Source organism: Lichenostomus cassidix, chromosome 1Aa (genome assembly GCF_008360975.1).
Source record: "Lichenostomus cassidix isolate B80296 chromosome 1Aa, HeHo_3.0, whole genome shotgun sequence".
Classification (NCBI taxonomy): domain Eukaryota; kingdom Metazoa; phylum Chordata; class Aves; order Passeriformes; family Meliphagidae; genus Lichenostomus; species Lichenostomus cassidix.
Genome location: NC_139480.1, coordinates 5,510,773 through 5,531,376, shown reverse-complemented (window position 1 = coordinate 5,531,376; position 20,604 = coordinate 5,510,773). Strand labels below are relative to the sequence as shown.

Here is a 20,604-nt window from a genome sequence, read left to right as displayed (position 1 = left end):
CATTTATTGGCAGATTAAGAACAAGCAAAATAACAAAGACAAAAAACCCAAACAACAAACAAACCCCATGTTCTTAAATAGCTCAAGAACACCAATGCAGTTCTTTGCCTTTGGGTGCTACTCTGCCTTACCATGAAACAAGTTTTTGTGTACTTGCTCCCCAGACTGATAGGTACTGTCTGAACAGCAATTTCCCCATCTCCTTAAGTGTTAACCATTTGCAGCAGTAATTTGTATAACTTCAGGCAGTAAGTTAACATGAGACAGCTCTTGCAGAGAAAATTCAGACATATGCAAAAACGGAGAAAACCATTCCTACTTTGGTGTACGCACTGTTAGCAACTGAGGGGAAAACCTGCTCTGTCTGCTTAGAAAACCTGGAGCAGAACAAGTCTCACTGCATCCATTAGCAGGCTGCCAATGGACTGGGGATGCCCAAAGGACTGAGGCAGTGGCAGGCAGATTCTGTCATCAGCCAGGCAAGATGTCATGTGGTGCAGATTGGATTCCCTGACTCAAAGAAGAGAAGAAGGGACAGAATAATTCCTTAAATGCACACAGATTGCCAACTGCCAGAAATGAGATCTCTTCTCTTTAAAGCATCTCCTTTCAGAGATTTCTCAAAGTGTGAACAACTCCAGACCAACCTTAATTGCTAAAATGGTATGGGAATATCTACCAATTTAAGAGCTTGAGCCTGTCTTGTCAGTATGCTCCTGTAAGTATGTGAAGGTTCCTCTGAAGCCTTCTCCTCTCCAGGCTGAACAAGACCAGGTCCCTTGCATGGCACCATGGGAATGCAAGAAGTAACATATACAAGGTAAAAGAAGGGTATCCTATTGGATAGAAGGAAAGATATTTTCTCCAGGAGGGCAGTCTCCCCACTGGAGCAGGCTGTCCAGAAACACTGTGCAGTCTCCATCTTGGGATGTCTTCAAGACACAGCTCCATGAGACGCTGAGAAACACTGTCAGATTTCACAGCTGACCCAGCTCTGAGCAGGAGGTTGGGCTGGAGATCTCCTGAGGGACCCTCAAACCTCAGCTACCACATGATCCTACTACTACTAACAGCAGGAGCAATACCTTATGAAAATGAGAAGTGACAACAGAAAGCCATCAGATCAGGAGGGGATGAAACCGAAATACCAGAAGTATGAAACAAGTGAATTCTTCTTCCAGGGACAGCATAACTTTACTTTGTGCACCTTAGCAGCACCTCATTCTCATATGACAGGACAGAAATAATCAAAGTTTTCTGGTTTCAATAAATTATATGCCACCTCCTAGCAAAGAACAACTTTCTTGCAGAGGACAAAGATCACCAGATCATCTGAGATTTCACTCAAAAATTCTGTCCCACTTTGCTACAAATGGTGATTTGCAGTAATTAGGGATTGAGATTCTTTGTTGTCTGAATATGCCAGACTAGATGTAGGAATGAGTGATGGATATTTTATAATGCCTGATAACCTAGGCATCTTAAGAAGATACTCCATTTCTCTATCCCTAGAAACTGAGGAGAAGCCTCAATGTAGGTTACATCAAATTGCAAACTCAGCTCATCCTTTAAATAAGGTAAAGTTATTCTGGAAGAGCTGATATTACATATGCATGACAAAACCATAAAAGAGAAAACTAAAACAAGGTAACATACATTTGAAGCGAAAAGCTCTCCCACAGTAGCACCCTCTACTCTTTAAGATATGCAATTAAATATGCAGGTACAAAAGTAGGAGTCATCCCGAACATCACATCACAGTGGTTGAAGTTAGAGAAATCTTTTAGCAGCCCCCAAGGAAGTGCAGTTAGAGTAATTTCATATTCAGTGTAGCATCTGTGAGCACCAATGAGGTCAAATTTTTGCAGACCCTTTAGTTCTGCTTCCACAGGAGAAGTTACTGCAGACAGAGAAAGGAAAACCCCACGAGTGAATGCTAAATGTATTCTTTGGAACCACTTCCTGTTCAAATGACTTGCAAGACACAGACTAAATTATAAACAGCCTGAGACAATGGATTCTAACTTGTAGCTGTTGGCCAGTTTGATTCCAAGGTTGAAGTCCACATTTTAAACACCTTAAAAAACAGATAAGCTGGTCAGACACCACCAGAGTACCTTTATTCTGATGTGCTTTAAAGTCCAAGGGCCATCAGTGAATAGCTCAAACATAGAAATCATCTCCAAGCCACACAAGTCAAAGTGAATTTTTTTTTATATCCTCAATGAGATTTTCCCAGTATGTAATCATCATGTTATTCTCAATCCTTTTAACTATGTAAATACTTTCACTCAATTCAAACCCTATGATGGGGTCACACAGCTGGCAAGACAGATCAAGGAAAATGTGAAACATGTGGCACTGGAAGCGCAAAAGGCTCATGTATGACAGAAGGGAGCTTTGTGTGATTCCAGAGAGAGACAAATGGATGACATGAAGATCTGGATTATTCAGCCAGGTTTCATTTCATAAAAATCTTGGAAATTCAGAAATTTTGTAACATTTGTTACAATGTTTGTAAGACCATCTCTACAGGCTGTTTGACTGCTGTCTCTGACTTTTTTACAATGCACAATAAAGCCATATTAAATATATATATGTACTTTTCGGTTGAGCAGTTGATGCAATTAACAAAAGTGAGCAACTAAAGTAAAGAATAGCAAGCCAGCAGATGCAGAGGGACTATGCACAAAGCTTTATGTGCAAATATTCAAATCATTAACACAGGTCCCTCCACCTTTGCTGTGCACATTAAAATGGGTATTTCCAAGACTGACTGGAAATATTCAACTACTTTCCTGAGATACCTAACACCACCACCTAAAAGCACTACTGTGCAAAGAAAAAAGGCTTATAAGACATCTGATGCTAATTTATTTTTTAATGCTATCCTTTTCCTTCTGTGTATGTCCACACCTGTGCTGTACTTTCAGGTTGTATATTGGAGCTTTTAGAGCAAACACCACACTGTCTTCTAACTTTGCCTTCTTTCTCCAGGCATTCTGAACACAGAAGCAGTGAGAATCACAATTCCAACTGCAAGACATAACCTATGTTTCACAGATGGCAAAATTAAGGCACTAATGCTCAGATGGGTTTCACTGAGCTACAGAAGCCTCGGTAAACACCACATTAGTAACCCAGACACTTTCCCTTCTTTCTACAGTCAATAACAAGAAACAAGGAGACCAGACATCCCTGCCAAAGATTTTTAGGTAAATGGACTTCTCTTTCAGGTTCTGTGAGGTGTGGAGAGTATTAACCCTGTTTTACATACTTTCTGCACAGAAATGCCTCTAGGGAGAGTGGTAGCATCAACCAGACATTTCTTCAACCTACCTGAAAATTTGACTTAGCCCTTACAGGACTTTCCCCACTGCGGTACAGTAGGACAAAAAACCTCTTAAATCTGTAAACACACCCCCTCAGAGAAGAAGTGCTAGGTCACCAGCAGATAAAGGAATAAAAGCAGGACTCAACACCCAGACTTCAGTTTCAAATGCCAGATCATGTATTTTTTAAATCCTCTTTAGCTTCTATATTCATCTTCATGCCAAATGGTACAGTCTGACTGACATTGACCTTTCATGTATAGGAAGCTACACAGAGAGAAATGATGTGGTCATTAAATTCCTAGTTTCTAAAATTTTGGCTGGAATTAAGATCCAATATTAAATGAGTTAAATAAGATTGTCAAAAAGAATGAAAAACTGACTAATATATATTAAAAATCAGACCTTTTCTTCCACTTTTTTTCCCCACAAGTTGTCCTATCTATCCTTGGCCATTTGAAAAAGGTGGTAAACATAATTCACTATTTTCTCAGCAAACTCTGTGTTCTCTGTCACAATGTGAACAAAGGACATTTTTTTCTTTCTTTCAGGTGGTTTGATGGACTAAAGAAGAAAAAGTCTTAGAAAATGTCTGCCTAGAACTGATGAAGAAAAAAAAATTGTGGGTAGTCCAAAGAGAAAGAATATAGTGAAAGTACTGCAGAGTCTTTAAATGGGAGCGAGAGCTTTGAGCCTGGTGCACACAGGTCAGTCAGCACTTTCAGAACTTAAGAAAAGCATTTTGAGAGAGATGAAATAACATACAATGATGCTGTGCCATGTACTATCTGTTTCATTAGCGAAAGAGTTGAAAAATGTTTTGATCAAAGTTGTTTCGTCTTTCTGTGTTTGCTATAGCCACCAAAACAGAGAACAGAAGGGGATGTAGCTCTGGCTTGCAACTGGCTGGAAGTACAAAACTGGCTGGAAGCATCAGTAAATTTGGATGATTTGGGGTGCTTTTCTGTTATTTTGTTTTGCTGCCTTTAAGCATCAAATACTACCTACACCCACAGGCTATGTTTGGCTTGAACACAATTCTGCCAAATCTCATGGGGTATATAGCATTTGGATCTTACATGTCTTAAAAGTACCACAAACCATGCAAAAACCCCTACAAACAACAACTGAATAATTCTCAGAGAACCCTTCAGGCTTTTATCACTGCCCATAGGTAAACTGAGGCACAGACATACAAAAAAGTCTTCCCTTACAGCTTGTGAACTCTGCAGATAGAGCTGCAGCTACAACTCACCAGCACTTCTCTCCTGTTTATTATCCTGCAGGCTTCACCTTACAGGCTGTTTCCCAAAAAGTAATCCTCCAAAACACAAATTTTCATAGCTTTTAATAATTTTTTGGGCCTGGATTCTTTATAAACAACAACATAAACAACAACTTGGGCAAAAGATAGATTGGCAGCCTACCATACTGAGCATTCACTGAAGCAGTGATACCTGGGTTTCTGGTGTGGGACCACTGGGAGATGCAGGCCTGGGATTGCAGCATCCACCCCAAAGCAGAGTAGAATAGACCCAAAGTGATGGAGATGCTGGGCCTGGTTTCAGTGCTGCACAAGGAAGGGTTATCATATAATAGAATCACAGAATGGTTTGGGCTGGAAGGAACCTTAAAAATCATCTTGTTCCAAACCCTCTCCCATGGGCAGGGACACCTTCCATGGGACCAGGTTGCTCCAAGCCTGGTCTAACCTTGCCTTTAACACTCTGAAGGATGGGGAATACACAACTTTACTGGACAACCTGTGCCTATGTCTTACTGCCCTTACAGGAAAGAATTTGTTCCTAATATCTAACCTAAACCTGTCGTCTTCAGGCTTAAAGCCATTTCCCTTTTACTTATCACTACATGTGCCTGTCAGAAGTCCCTCTCCAGCTCTCTCCAGGCCCCCTTTAGGAACTGGAAGGTGCAATAAGGTCTCCCCAGAGCCTTCTCTTGTCCAGGATGAAAAAGCCTCAACTCTCTCAGCCTTTCCTCATAGAGAGGTCTTCCATCCCTCTAATCATCTTGGCAGTCCTCCTCTGGACTCTCTCCAAGAAGTCTGTGTATCATGATCCTTCCCCTCATCCCGTCCTTTAAATACATGCAGTTCCATTTATTTACTACTCCAAACCCTGTGACTTAATTTCTTTCTGTCTACAGTGCCCAACACAACAGGATCTTGATCCCTTGTTGGAGCCCAAGAGCTGTTGTAAAACAACAGTTTTAATCTGTTTTATCCAGTCCTAGTGAATGAAGTTTTAGCAGGTATTTTTTGCCTGCTCTGCCAACTAGATACTTCATAAAGTGAAACAGAATCTCTGCTTCCTTCAGGGCACCTGCTTTCAATTACAGGAAACATACGGCACCTTCAGATTTTTCAGCTTTCAACATCTGTGCTTTGCAGGTACGATTTGTTGCATTCAAATTACTGCTAAAGCTGCAGAATGGTGTCGAGCTTTCAGGGACATGCTTGAGAAACACTGGAGATGGACAGAAAGTAATGGTTATTTGCAATTGCTTTTTAATGACTGATTAATGCCTGTTCTGAACCAAATCCTTTAAATTGTTTAGAAATCTCACCTTGTTCCTCTTGGAAAGTCCATTCAGCCTCAGCTTGATTAGAAACATCACCTCTACCCTGTAGCAGACGAACACACTGGCATTGCTATCCAGCCAAATACGCCAGTCTCACACCTCACTCCGAAAGATAACGCTATAAATAATACCATTAAAAGGGAAAACAGCCTGTTCTATCAGTCAGGCACAGCTGGTCACCACGCTGGGATGAGACAGTGACAGCTACAGGTTTAATTCTGCACTAGGTTAAATATGTCAGTCAGGGACACATGCACGCACACAGATTTATACTCTGCCACTTTTTCCAAACAGCATTGGTGTGTACAAACCAAACCAGCTCAGCTGAGCAACCCCTCAGGACTTCCCCAGGCTGGTGCAGTGTGACATAAACCTGAGTGTCTTTTCCTGGGCACATCCAGGTGCACTGATGGCAAGAATCTCAGATTAACCACCACCGTGGTGCTCCTTGCTCCTGCTGCCAGCCCAGCCTGCTGGTTCCTTATTTCACATATTGTCACATCACAGCCAGTGCTTGCCAAATCACACAAGCTAAAATAGAACTTCAGTACTGCTTCTGCTGGGTCTAGCTCAGGAAAAGCTTGCTGGTCCTATGGAACACCAGCCAGCAGCCCCAATGTCTACCAGGAGACAGAAGGAGGTAAGGAGAAGCAGCAGAGGGAATGATGAACACTACTGTTACAAGGGGAAAATGGGGGAGCAATTCTAATCTAGACCTGAAGGAATAGATTTTCATTGATGGATGGATGACAGATCTCTGGCAGAACAGGACTCATGGGAATACACTGTGGAATATACTCTCCAGGATCAAATCCAGTTGCTTTATTATATCCTAAAGGCTGCTGGAGTATTTGGGTATATACACTCATTATTATGTTTGTATTCTTTTATTAATTACAACTACATTATATGATTACATATTTATTTACAAGGATCATCCTTCTGCTTCAGGTGAATTTAGACCCAGTGAAATTTCACTGAACTACTTTAAGAGCACAGGATATTCCTGTGGAGGTATCTGGGCTGAAGGAGTGTCCCTCCTTCACCTGTTCACTGTGTAAGCAGTTGAGAGGGCTGTGTATGTGAGAAAAATTAGGAGTTGAGAAGAAATCAATCATTATGCTTAGAGAAATAATGTCTTAAGAGGATACTTTTACACTTGAAAAAACTTAGAAAATAGAAAACAACTAGGGCTTAGCTAATGTAAGGCAAATCTCCCAGATTAATGCATTCCAAACTTTCCAGTCAAGTCTTTTCTCTCAGATTAACAAATTTTGTCCAAATTTGTACCTCAATAATTAGCAGAACATTCTGGCACCTACTAGTTTGTTTTACACCTTTTAATGTAGATTCACCTCTGCAATTCTGTCTCCTCCAGTTCTACTTCGGGAGGCTGAAGCAGGAGGATGGGATCCAGGCTCATCTTTGCATTCCAGGCAGCAATTCCTCCTACGTTTGGTTCAGGACTTTCTCTAATTTAATTATGTTTGCACTTGGATGTAAGTTAAGTCACAGCTCAACCATTAACTGTGCTCTGCTATGGCATCTACCCTCTATATTTGACTTCACTAACTGCCTAATGTTTTGCAGTGAGTTTCTGATAAGTATGTGTTTGCAGATTTTCATGACAGACTAATAACACCAAAGGAGGCTCCAGAAACGTTTTAAGTAAATATTATGTGTATATTTTCTCAACAGTGTCTGCCTACCAGCACCTTCAGAGCTACATAATCTTATCTAGAATACGTTTGCATTCTGTTTGCACTAACCAATGTGGTCCATTGCTACTAAGCCAACTGTTATTTGATTAAAACATTATGCACAACGTAGTTCCAGGACAGACAGTCATGTGGTTCTGAAGAGGCAGCAGTTTCTATTTCTGTCTTGCAAAATTCTGCTTGCCATCATTAGGTATTTCTTCATTAATCATAATGAATAATGAGTAGACTAAGGCCTTTACCTGGGCCAGGAAGTTCTTAAGGTATTTTGAGAAACTATTTGTTCTCCTGCCTTTGTCTTCTCCCTTCTCCATTGTTATTCCATATTTAGGCTTAGGATGGATGCCCAGAATGTAGGTCCAGCTGCAAATTATTTGAATTTGCAACAGCTTCAGAGCAGGCATCTTCCCTTACTGTGTCAAGAGATGACAGAACATCAATTCAGGGAAGATGCTCGAGCTTGGTGGAGAGCAGATGTTAGGCATCTTAACTTTTTCTAGTAATTTATTATATTGTCATCTTTTCGGCTGCTATCAGCAGATGGTTTAACAGTTTGGAGTGGTAGCCAAACTGAAAAGAATTGAGTAGTGCCACTGAGAGCATTAGATAGACGAGAACTGATTAGGGCATTATCTTCTCATCTGAAATATGAAAATTAAATTCCACACTCAGCCATTTGGACATGTCTCATTTGGTGTATAACAACAGTAAAATCTAAACTATAGCAGTCACCTATATATTCCATATATGAAATAAATTTAAGCTAAGCTAGTTACTAGTAACAGCTGTGAAAGCACAGGCTCTGAAACTCATCTGCTGCAGACAAATCTCTAATCTCTTTGGCTCAGATTTATTAAATTTATGTGTGTGGGATTTCCTGTTTAGTCCGTGAAGAGAAATAATCATTTTAGAGGGCAATTCAGACTTCAGGTGGACTAAAATGGAGGTAGAAATGTCTTTCCATTGACTATAGAGGCATCCTAGGGCAACTGTAGATAAATACTCTCTATCTGTAAAGGAGGATAACAGCTTTGTCGCAGCAATATCATGAAGATGAATAGAATACATATGGCTTAGAATAATGATAGCAATTATCTACCTCAGTTAGATAGAATTTCTTGTTTTCTGCTCAACTTGTCTGCTAATACTACACCAATATACACCTGCTCTGTAAAGGCAAAGTACTCCCTTTCTATTTCAACGGTTTAAGGTGTTGCTACAAAGCAACAGACCAGAAAGGATACCCTGTGTCACCCAGCCAATATGGGTAAACCCAAACTGTGATTTTATTCATCTCTTTCAAGTCCTGTAGCCCAGTGATGCCACTAGTAGGACACAGATTTGTGCTGAGCCTGCACATCCTCAGCCCCAGGCATGTCAGGCTTGCCTACTCTTGTATTGCCCAACCTGGGGCTTCATTTTAGCTGCTGTAGCTGCAGCAGCAATTCTCTTAATGACCAGGTGGCTATTGCCTAATATATTTTAGTTTTGCTTGTCTTCGCATAATGATGTGGTTTAAGTGTACTTTTTATAGAGAGAGTAATAACATGCAGTTACTCTGCACAGGATGAAATATTTATGATCCCAAGGTAACAACAGAGTGCAGAGGAACTCAGACCTGGTATCATAAGGGAGAACTCAGAAGAGGCAACATGGAGTACAGTGAGGGAGGAGTGGAGGCATGAGCAAGTGAGCAAGTGTCAGACAGGGCATACAGACTGACACTCAAGAGCCCAGGACTACAAAAATTCACCTAGAGCTGGCTAAAGAAATGCAAACCTGTGGTGTTTAGGGTAAGACAGCAAAAGTATCCAACATAAGTAAGACATGATATACATATTGACTGGGTGGTGCTGCAAACCAAAAGAGAAAGAGCAAGGTGTGAAAAAATGTTAGGAAACATAAAAAATAGCAAGAAGCAGAACACAGAATGAGGATTAAGACACTATCAACATCATGCTCATTATGGCAAAGAGGAAGAAGGAGCCCCCACTATCAAGGTATCCCTCCCAATGAAGGTATCTGACTACCTGTCCTTAGCACTTCCCAGCTCCAAAAATTAAAGCTCATGGAGTAAGGGTGAGCAAAACACCTTGGATGGGGTAGATACTCAGAAATGTGTCTATCTCAATTTCAAATGTATTATTGGAGCTTTCCTCCCCAATAACAGTGTTCTTTCTTTTTTGTTAATAAGTAGATCTGGATTAATAATAATAATAATAATAATAATAATAATCTTTGATGAGACTTAATATTTCAATTACACTGACAACAAATTTTTGCCTTTTACACAGGGGGCATGTTTCACTTGCCTGTAAGGAGAGTTTGAATCTGACAATATTCAGTATTAAAGCTAGCCTCTTGCCTTCATTCCTCTTCCAAGACAGCCAGACCAGAAACTCACAGCTCTGAACAAGAAAATAAAAAACCAAAAAAACTTACTAATTTTTTAGGTTTTTTAGCATGCATGTGACCAGTTTCTATCCATTACTGTCTTGTGCTCCACTGTAGTTTTTTACTCCTTCCATATGTACTTGCACAGCGATTACACTCCTGTTAGGCACTTGCAGAGCCTAATAAAGACAAAATCTTTCTCGCCTCTACTTGTAGGAGAGTCATGGCCTCTCACATATTTTTTTTCACAGACAAAACCCCAGCACAGAAACAGAGCTTATGCAGGAAGCCTACAGTGAGACCTGATGTGACAGTTAAGAGGAAAAGCACAGCCACGACAAGTTTATGCTGATTTCAAACATTTGGGTTTGCTGGAGTAGTTGTTGAGTTGTAACAAAGCAAATTGCAAATACTACAACAATCACGATAATATGTTAATAGTTTTAATTGAAGTAATTTCTGCAGACAATAAGAATTATACCCTAATGTGTTAATTAATATGATTAGGAAATGTTGTGAAAATGAGTATGTAAAATGATATCAGACAGTATCTGGAAATGCATGTATAAGGCTGCTCCTCCGAGCTCTCCTCGAGGTGAGATTTATGGACATTAACACACAAGGCTTCGGCAAGGTAAACAGCTGTTTCGATTTTAGTTATAATGAACATTAACTCCACATCTCCATTTCTGCTTAATTAAACCTCTGTCTCTGCAACCCATCAAGAGCAAACAGCAAAGGTAACAGGCACTAATTGGGCCCTGTGCAATTTCAGCCTCAGCTTGGAGCCCAAGTGGTCTGTCTGAACTAAAAAACTCCTGCAAAATACAAAAGTTTCACTGCTGCTCCTCTCTCCAGCATTCCCAACAATTTATTCACTCAAAGCCAAAAAATGTATATGCAACATAAAAAAAGGAAAAGAAAGATCATACGAAAGCACTGCAAAATGTCCAAAGTGAAAAAATAAATTAAATGCCTTTTTAATGCTGTGCAGGTTGTCACTTCCTTATTATTTCTTATACAACGTAAAGTAAAAAAAAAAAAAACTCGAACCCCTAAGAAACTCAAAAAAAGACTCGCAGGAAACCTCCTGCTGGACATCTGACAGCCAGCTCCTGGGCATTTTGATTAATCTTCACCCTCCCCAAGAGAGGATCACCACTGTGTCAGCACAGAGTTAACCACAGAACCAGATCATGGAAGAAACAGAGAAGGAGGCAGCAAGCAACCTGCTCTTTAAATGCACAAAAAACCCCCACGAGATGCACCTACTAAAAGAGAAAGCCTCAAGAACCGTGCTGCTGTGCCCCAAATGTGTTTTGAAGAGCCCACAGCCTCCCTGAACAAAATGTCCCCCCGTCCTCCTCGCGACACACATCAGTCGGCACCGAAGCCGCTCCATCTGAGAGGAACTGGACATGACAGAGCACAGACTGCTCCTACCACACTTACTGAGGGGAAAAATAAAAATAGAAGAACTTATGCCCTGGAGGACACCACCAGATAATTTCACATTATTCTGTTAATGAATCTTTAAGACAAGATAGAATAAGAAAATGGTTGAAATACCTCACAGCCCCTCAGATGTGGAAGTGACAGCTGCAGCCTTTCTTGAAGTGCCTCACTTCGAGCATGCTCCTCAAGGTTTCCTTCCGACCTACAACCTTTATCTGAGCTTCCTTTGTGGCTTAGTAATACAAAAACTGTCGCTTAATCGTTATGCTGAAACCAGTCGCTCCCTGGTTAACTTTTTTTCCCCCCACAGCTAAAAGCTGCAAGTTCACAAATGCAGTAGGCAAAAGCTAGGGAAAATACCCTGTGGTTCTCTACAAACACACAATAACCTTTAGCACAAAAATACATTTTAACTTGCGGCGCAGTGATAGGCAATTGGGATTTACATGCACAACGAGGTTCATCTTCAAAAAGCACCATTTTGTAGCTCTCTGAAGGAAGTGGCAAATACTGTGCATGCTCTCGCCCCTTCATGGGAGGCTGGCTACCTACGCCCTGAACTAAGAGCAGACCTTAAGCATAAATCACTTAATTGCTCGTTTTATTTGATACCCAAGTACCTCATGTTAATAAAGTTAAGCATTAAAGAATTACAGTGTGACAAATTGTACGCCCATCTCATAAAAGAAATATTACTGAAACATAGCCGGGTCTGAAAGGCTCTCGACAACGTACAGCGTGTGGCTAATTTTAGATGATTCCTCAATCACTGGAGAGTTTGCAGTGTACACAGCCAAGCCAGCTCAATCAACTGGCTTCTATCTCCATGACTCCAGGTCACATTATCTCATGAATGAACTGTTATGTAGGTCAGTCAAGAGTCATCTAATTGAATGCACGTTTCAGCCTTGGCATTTATGCTCTAGATATCAAAGCTGCAGACAATTGGGTAAGTCAGAAGAAAATATGAGGGAAGGGGCTGTGATAATTAGGCTTTGTTTCAGACAACAGCCATGGAAACAGATGCTAGCACAAACTTGTGTTTAGCCATTTTCATTTTGACTGGATATAATGGAGGTGGAAAGTGCAGGAGCAACAGGCTCGGCGGTGAGGAGCTTTGCTGGGTCACAGGTTGGAATTTAGTCACAAATCAAATGCTGTCCTGTCCCTCAGCTTGGCTGGGAGGTATATTGGTCTCTGCTGAGGCATGTGCCAAATATGTCTCTGCTTACTTGCAGTAACTGATACCGCTGGGTCTCTTCACAGAGGCCCCTGGATGGTCATCATGAAGGAATATTTTTGGTTGCTCCCAAACCAAGGTGGATTCGAGACAACAACAGAACTGAAAGTTTCCGTTCTCTATCGCCAATCTGAGTCATGCTTGTACTTACATGTTTTAAAGAGCAAGGTCTTTGGGGAAGCTTCTCAGCATGGCTCATGAACTGTTTGTTTAGCTTTGCAAGCAGAAAGCCAATGTAAAATACACTAGAGTTATAATCCTGGTAATATTTGGGTAAAATGAAGAATATCATACTGCAGAATGCATGGTGAAAATAAAGAGAGAGAGTTCTTGCTTTACAAAAATGCTTTGACAGACATTTCTTTTCACTTCCGCTTCAATCCAAGCTATTCTAATTTAGATGCAAAAACAAAAGTGCAACTGATTAAAACTGGGTTGGTGGTAGTTCCCATATGAGGAAATGCATGGCTCACAATCAGATAAAAGCCAAGCTGTCTAAATGCAGCCCTGCCTGTACTTTAGAACGGTGACCCAGCAGTTATTTACTAGTTATTTGTGTATTTTCAATTTTCAGAAACAGCTCATAAAGGATTTTCTCCTTTTCTGTGCTCCCCTAACTTTAAAAACCATTTCTGGAGCACAGAGGGTTAAAACTACTGAAGTGAAAGCAAAATGCCCAAGGCCAAGTTTTCCTGTAGCCTGTGTACTTGGTTGCATTTTCATCTCCTGTGTCCTGACAGCTGTTATCTTCAAGTGTGCTTCGACATGCCCACTGCTGTTCCAGCAGTCTTTTTGCTCAACTCAGAGCTTGCTTTTAAGAGCTTTAAAACCTTGATGCATGCAAGTTGCAGAAGAGGGATGTAAGAAATAACACATAGTATATGGGAAGTATCTTTTGCTGTCTTGTGCCCCCCCTGCTTCAAAATAGGGATTTTTTAAAAAGATTACAAAGTATCTTAAAAAAAAAAAGTAACCCCCCCATAGCCTTATGTAAGCCACTCCCCATCTCCAAAAAAGCCTTTGCTCCAATGTTCTCGTGTCCCAGCAACAACTGCTTTGCTCACATCGTGTGACTCTGAGGAGGATGTGAAAGTAGCTACAAACATCTGTTAATTAAGTCTCAATTTGCACATGAGATGGGTAATACACTGATTTTACAAACTGAACCACACAGCACTGGATAAAGCTGGCCAACTTGAGTAAAAAGTAGGAAGAGGGAGACTGAGTTTCCCTATTCTGGCTACTATTCTTGCAAATAGAATAAAAATAAAATAAAGGCTATATAAGTGCACCTGAGATGTTGCTGACTTCTACTTTGCAAAAGATGAAGTCAGAATAATTTTCCAGAAAATAAGCACAGATATCTATACAAACAAAAGCCCCACAAACTATTTATTGAATAAAATTGCATCAGGTCCAATTTGCAAGACAGAGTATTAATGTATTTTTAATAGCTGAACCAAGGGAAGGTCATTATACAATGTTTTAATTCTAGTACATTAGTGTTGCATTTATACATTAGCAGTTAATGTGATAATGTCAAACTCTCCACTAGTTGTGACATCATAAAAAATACAGGTTGTTTTATATTCTTTTGTATGAAAAAATAATCAGGGTTATTATTAAACTTTCCTTCTCCAGCTATCAGGAGATTGTTTATCTTGCTGTATCAATTTTACATGCAAGATGAAAACTATAATGGGAGGGCAACAGATGTGAAAAATGTAAATCTTTGGTAAAGTGCACAATCAACAAAGGCAGAGGGTTTTGCTGTTGTTTTTCAGTTGTGGTTGTTGCTTGTTTGTTTTTTTTTTCCCCTGAATGAAATAATTTTAATACTCCTTGACCTGTAAATGCCATTTTTAATGGAATGCAGGAAATAAATTAATAGACATGCAAAACCCAAAAATGAATGTGAAAGTCAGCTTGAGGAAACAGCCTCTTCAGCAGAGATTTTTTTTGATTCTTGAAAAGTCACATGCAAAGTTCTGACACTCAGCACTGTTGCAGTAGGCTGATAGTGCTCAATGCTAATTTTGGGTAGTTCAGGATCAAGATTCAATGTGTTGAGTCCAGTACACAGACATTGTGTATATCCACAAAAGGCAGAGTATCCTCCTAGCATTAGCACTAACAGAACAGACTACTTCCCTGAAGACTACACCTAGATCTTCCTATATGTAGCTTCTAAATCAAGATGATTGTTCATTATACTATAAAATTATTAGCTTCCCCCCTCAAGCCTGTCTTCCTCATTCACCTTCCATAGATTATCAGCTAGTAACATGAAAATTTCCTGGAGGTAATTACCTGGCTGCAATTCAAGATATTCATAAAAATTGCAGTTGCCTTTGGCAAGTGGCTGTGCTTGGGAGGGGTGGAGGCACAAACTCAGGGCAGGTGAGGCTGTACAGGCTCTGCCACAGCCCTTGCTCTGCTCTTGACTCACCTCTTGCTTCCTGCAAGTGCTTTTGCCCCACACGGGGGTTTGGCAGAGGCCCTGTGTTTCTCAAGAGTTACCTGCTGCCTCTTAGATGGATTTTTTTGCCCCCAGAGCTGTGGTGGATGTGCAGATGGTGCCAGGCTCTGCACAACTTGGCTGTTGGGAAGTTCTGTGGTGTGGTTGGGGCTCATCAACTCTGCAGGCACGTGGTGGCAATTTTGCTAAACCACATCCTAATGAAAGAAGGGAAACTAGGTCATCACAGTCTTTGCTTTCACTAGTAAGCAGGTGGGGGTTTTGCTCCTTTCCTGACCTTTTGTCTTCCCTGCAACTTGGTCACCTTTTCTCAGGGGCTGGGCTGATTCACCATTCCAACTGTCCCAGCTGGAGGCAGGTTTAGCTTTGCTGTAGTCAAACTAAGGATATTAGAGAATTTTGACCATTGTGCTCAGGGCAGCATGCAGGTGATTAGAGCAGAAACCCTCAAACATTGTTGAGAACACTCACTGGTGACAAAGATGCCCCAAAAATTGGACCAAAGAAATGCTGGATCACAGCTAGGTTTCCTCATCTTCAGATGGCTGCATCTGTGGCCCTGACCACCACTTGTTACCGTCTTTATTCTTTTATTCTATTACTAAATGGCTTTTCCCCCAAACCCTCTAAAAGCAATTAATGGAAACCACATCAGTATTCATTGAAATTTGTATTATCCTTCCCATGATTTTACTGCCTCATTTCTTTTATCCACACTATTAAAAAGCTGCCTTACCTTCAGTACAGTAACTGTTTATAGTTGCTTTATCTTCCAATACTTTCTCTTTCCTCACAGTTTGTTTTTTTGTTTGTTTGTTTGTTTGTTTTGGAGGCAGGTGCTTATAGACTTACAGATACTGTGAAGTTGCATCAATATTTTGAGGACTGTTTGAATTTTTAGTCACTGTAACTGCAAAGGTGAATTGAATATTTCAAAGATTTCTTCCTTTAACAGATATCCAGTGCTATCACCCCTTCTTCTAGGCATTGAACTCATGTCACTACCACGCTGAAAGAGATTACACTAATTCTCTTGTCTGAAAAAGTATGTAGGCTTATGCAAAATAAAATAAAATTTATCAGTAAAGAAGCAGCTGACATCTTCATGGTGTCCACTAAACTATTAACTAAGCATGCAAATGGACAGCATATAATCAAGGACCTTCTTCTGGGACAATTTATGCAATTATGAATATGTAAGTTGTGTTCTCATGTTCTGGTTTGACCTCTGCTTACTGAAATGTTGACAAGGACACATATTCTGACAGCAAGTCATGTTTTTGATGCATCCAAAAATACTCAGTACAAATCAAAATCAAAACTGGAAGGACACAACCAATTAGATTGTAGGGGATCCTTGGGTTCCCCTTTCAAAAATGGGCAAAGTTAAGTTTTCATTCTCTGTGGCTTCAAAGAAAAAAATTTAAAACATGAAAGAAGAGTTCCTAAGACAAAGAAATATATATAGTTAGATTTTTAGGTTCTTTTGTTTCACAGAAATCTTGCATTTCTCAATTTTAAGACTTCTAAAGGCATGATATTTTTAGTCACCTGAACTCAGCAGCACCTTCCCATTCTGCAACTTGTTTTAGGTTTCTCCAAGCTCTTTGATTGTTTTAATTTGCAGGGACAGATGAATGAAAGTTTTCTTTGCTAAACACACTGTAAGCTTGATCCAACACGAAGATCAGTGCTAAGAGCTGTTTTATGTCAAAAGTCTGATGAGGAAGGTGCCCTGGTGGGATTTACTACGGAAGAATTGTGCATATTTTAGTTTATTTAGCTTTTAAATACACAGCTTCATGGAAATGCAAAATTGCCCCCTGCATCCCCCCAGAAGGCAGCCTGAGGTGGCTGCAGCTGAGCTCCCAAGGCACTTGCAGGCAGATCAGGAAAACATGCAGACACCAGTAGATGCCACAGAATGGTGAATCTCACAGCTCGTATCTCCAGTACTCCACTACTGAGATAAGCAAGGTGATTAATATAATGAAAAGAAATCAGAAAGCAAGAGGCTAAAAGGGAATAAAATAATTTAACAAACCAAACAAACCACATTTGTCTAAGTCCCACCCAAACCCAAGCTGCACAAATTTAGTCCTGGCTCCCTTTACTCTGAAAGTTTTACATCAGAGCTATTTGTTGCACTGGGGAGAATGCAGCTGGAAAAGAGATAAGGAAGGCATGAAAATGGAAGGCTTTATGACAACCAGGCTTGGCTTTGTATAAGGATCACGTTACACTGGATAAATCAAGTGTAATGGTATGCGATTGGGGCAGGTAAAGACAGGAGCACTAAGGAGTACAGCTGTGGTTTAATGCTTTCCTCGGCACGCTGGCAGCAGGGTTCCCTTATCAGCCCAGGCTCACTGATATCACAAACCTGAGCCAACCAGGAAAAATTTCCATTAACGAATATTTATAGGGCAAAAGGTTAACTAATACAGAAAAGCGGGGCTGAACTCACTGCAGAACACAGTCAGGAAGGGAAATCTGGGAAAGTTGAAGAGGCTGGATTTTGGTACAGAGCAAATGCTGGAAACAAGTTTATAAAAAAAATAAATAAATCACCTGGACTTAAAATTCAAAATTAAAACAGCAGGTTGCATGAGGACATATAGAAAAACCCCAAAAATTCTAGTGAAAAATGAGATTATTGAATATCCAACTATGGCCAGCAGAACTAGGTATTTTAAAAGGGCCTGAGATGAGTCTGAGCACTGGTTACCTGCTATATGAAAACTGAAAAAAAATAGGTATCTTTCAAAGATGATAGTTTTAAGCTCTGCATTATTTTGGGAAAGACAGAAAATAATGGTGATTGTAGAGAATTATATTGGTAATTCTTCCCCATAACTAAAAATTTAGATATAGGACACACTGACCAACTATCATAAAAGAGTCACACAGCTTTACAAACTAGGACATTTGGATTGGAAACCTATTGAAAATTAGTAAATTGATTTTTAAAAAGTTCTTATCTTAGGCTTTTAAAAGCAGAACTTGAATGCAGTGCGCTGAAGGTTATAAAATTTTCCAATTTTTAGCCCAAGGCTTTTGACAAGTTAATAGAAAAGGAAAAAATACCGCATTTCTTTTTCCATTAAGGTACTTATGCACTTGAAATAAATACACAGTACATATCAAACTTGCTCTTTCCCTTGAGTGTCTTGATGCTTTATTTTTATTTTTTTTTAAGCCTACGATCTTGCAGTGAAATTAATAAGCAGAAACACATTATTACGTTTACCAAAATAAAAGTTTTAACTGATGAGACCTAGATGGGAAACTTTACATTCCTACTGTAGTTTGAATCTAAATGCTAAAAACAGGAAATCAACCGAAAACTCAGTTTGGTTGTGTTTTTAACACCTTCTCGCTAAGCCTAGTTTTGCATTGTACAATAGGAATTACTGGGCAACAACTGCTACAGCACTGCCTGAATTCTGACAGACGGACCAAAATTCCAATACCAGTATTTCAATTTCTGAATTTTCAAATACTTTACATATTGCTATATTGTCTCAAATAGGTTATGCTAGAATTAGGTTCATGTATGATTGAAAAATCATAGAATTGTAAATGGAGATAGCTGTATTCGTAGGAAAGAGGTAGAATTTATGTAAAAATAAATTTTTTTTGGAAAGTTGGAGAAGGCTAAGCAGTTTACAAGTTATTAGATTCCTATGTTTTGATGCAAAATTTGTCATTTTGCAGAGGTTCTGCAAGGCCTTCCCACCACACCAGTACAGTAACACTCTCTTGTCCTTCTCCCCCAGCTCTGCAGACCTTGAAGGTCAAAATGAGCACAGATACCAAGGAAGGCACATGCTCATGGTTGCAAGCACCTGTGCTGTGCTGCATTCTGTCTTCACACTGGAACAGAGCTTCACACATGAAGGTGAAGCACACAGGAGCACAAGACTCCTGTGAGTCACCACTAAAACAGCATTTTCCTTCTTTCACCCCCAAAACATTTGAATTATGGAAAAAAACCATTCCCAGGGTATTGCACCCAACAGACCTGCTCTGTAAGATCCAACACCTGGTTTTCTGCAGGAAAATGCCCATGAGCTGAAACCTAAATCTTCCTGGAGGCATGCACCAGGTCATCCCTACATCTGCCAACAAGGTTTTGTAAGAGGAGATAATGCAAGTGCTTTCTAGTTCTTGGTATTTTCCAGTTCCTTCAGCAAGATTTTGAAAAAGACAGTGCCCTTTTCTGGCTGCAAGAGCAAGGAAGTCTCTGGAGAGGTCTTTGGGAAAGAGAAGGTTTGCCATTCACCAAAGCCTCAGCAAGAGCAGGGCTGTCTCTCCCAGCCACACTGCTGCCTGTCCCTGGATTTTCTCCACCCTGCATAATGCTCACACATAAAAGAGTAGAAAATTTCCATCTCCCCCATTGCACAGCACCGTCAGCTTTGAAAGACCCAAAAAAAACATGAAGAAAAAAAAAAAGAACCTGAAAATGCAGAAATAAAAAATGGAAAGCAGCTGAAAGTATTTATTTCAAAACTTGAGTATTTTAAGTATCACTCACTAACTTTTGTCCCCTCCAGTTAATGAAAGGCCAGAGACAGCAGAGACAACCCTGAGCTCAGGGCCTGATCCAGCAGCTAAAATTGCATCATCTTAACAAAAACACTCAACAACTGACGGACATGAACCTTTTCCTGACATGCATTCCTCCCACAAACACCAACCTCACACCTACTACGAGTCCAGTTATCTGCTCCAAGCAGTGAGTTTTTGCACAACTCCAGACTAATGCATCACGAAGCAACAATTTTTAGTACAAGGGCAAAACTCTTCTCCAAATCTGGTCCTTCTTAACAGTATTTCCTCCTACACCCAAATCAACTCATACACCCTCATGTAGATACAACCTCCTGACACAACTTGAATGCTACTGCAAAAAGTTTGGCTGCCTCCATAGATCATCCAAGACACTCATGGTGGTTGATAAATAAGAATGTGCTGCACATGGCCAACAACAGATCCAGGGACTGCAAGTAAGAACAGGTGTAGTATGGAAAAAAAAAGGAAAAGATAAAGTAGCAAATTTTATATTGAGGTTAAAATTTAAAATCTCTATTTCAGAGGGTCTGGATTAGGTTTATGCAGCAAAGCAAGTGCCTGATGTTAGTAGAGTGGCTTTTCAAGAACTGCATGTAAAAATAAATTATATGATTCTGTTTAACTGAAAAAAAAAACAAAACTAAACCAAGCACAGAGCCAGAAAGGGACACAATCAACAAGTAAATAAAATATTCCTTGGTGAGGTAAACACAGAATATAAAACAAAGCCACCACCCGAAACAGGCCCAAGGAGCTCTTATCTCAGTGGACCCAGACAGCAGCATCCATCCTCGTCAGGAGCTATCAGGA

General features: G+C 40.1%; 1 protein-coding gene across 8 annotated transcripts in view; it reads right to left on the bottom strand.

Annotated features, from left to right (window-relative positions):
- Nucleotides 1-20,604, bottom strand: part of CELF2 (CUGBP Elav-like family member 2) — a 543,197-nt gene that overhangs the window by 188,454 nt on the left and 334,139 nt on the right. Inside the window, exon 1 of one of the 8 annotated variants that reach the window (XM_085082633.1) lies at nucleotides 11,612-11,852. The exons of the other annotated variants lie outside the window; for them this stretch is intronic. The gene's annotated coding sequence lies outside the window, so the exon portion shown is untranslated. Of the gene's footprint in view, nucleotides 1-11,611; nucleotides 11,853-20,604 lie in introns of those variants that run through there. 8 annotated transcript variants of the gene reach the window in all.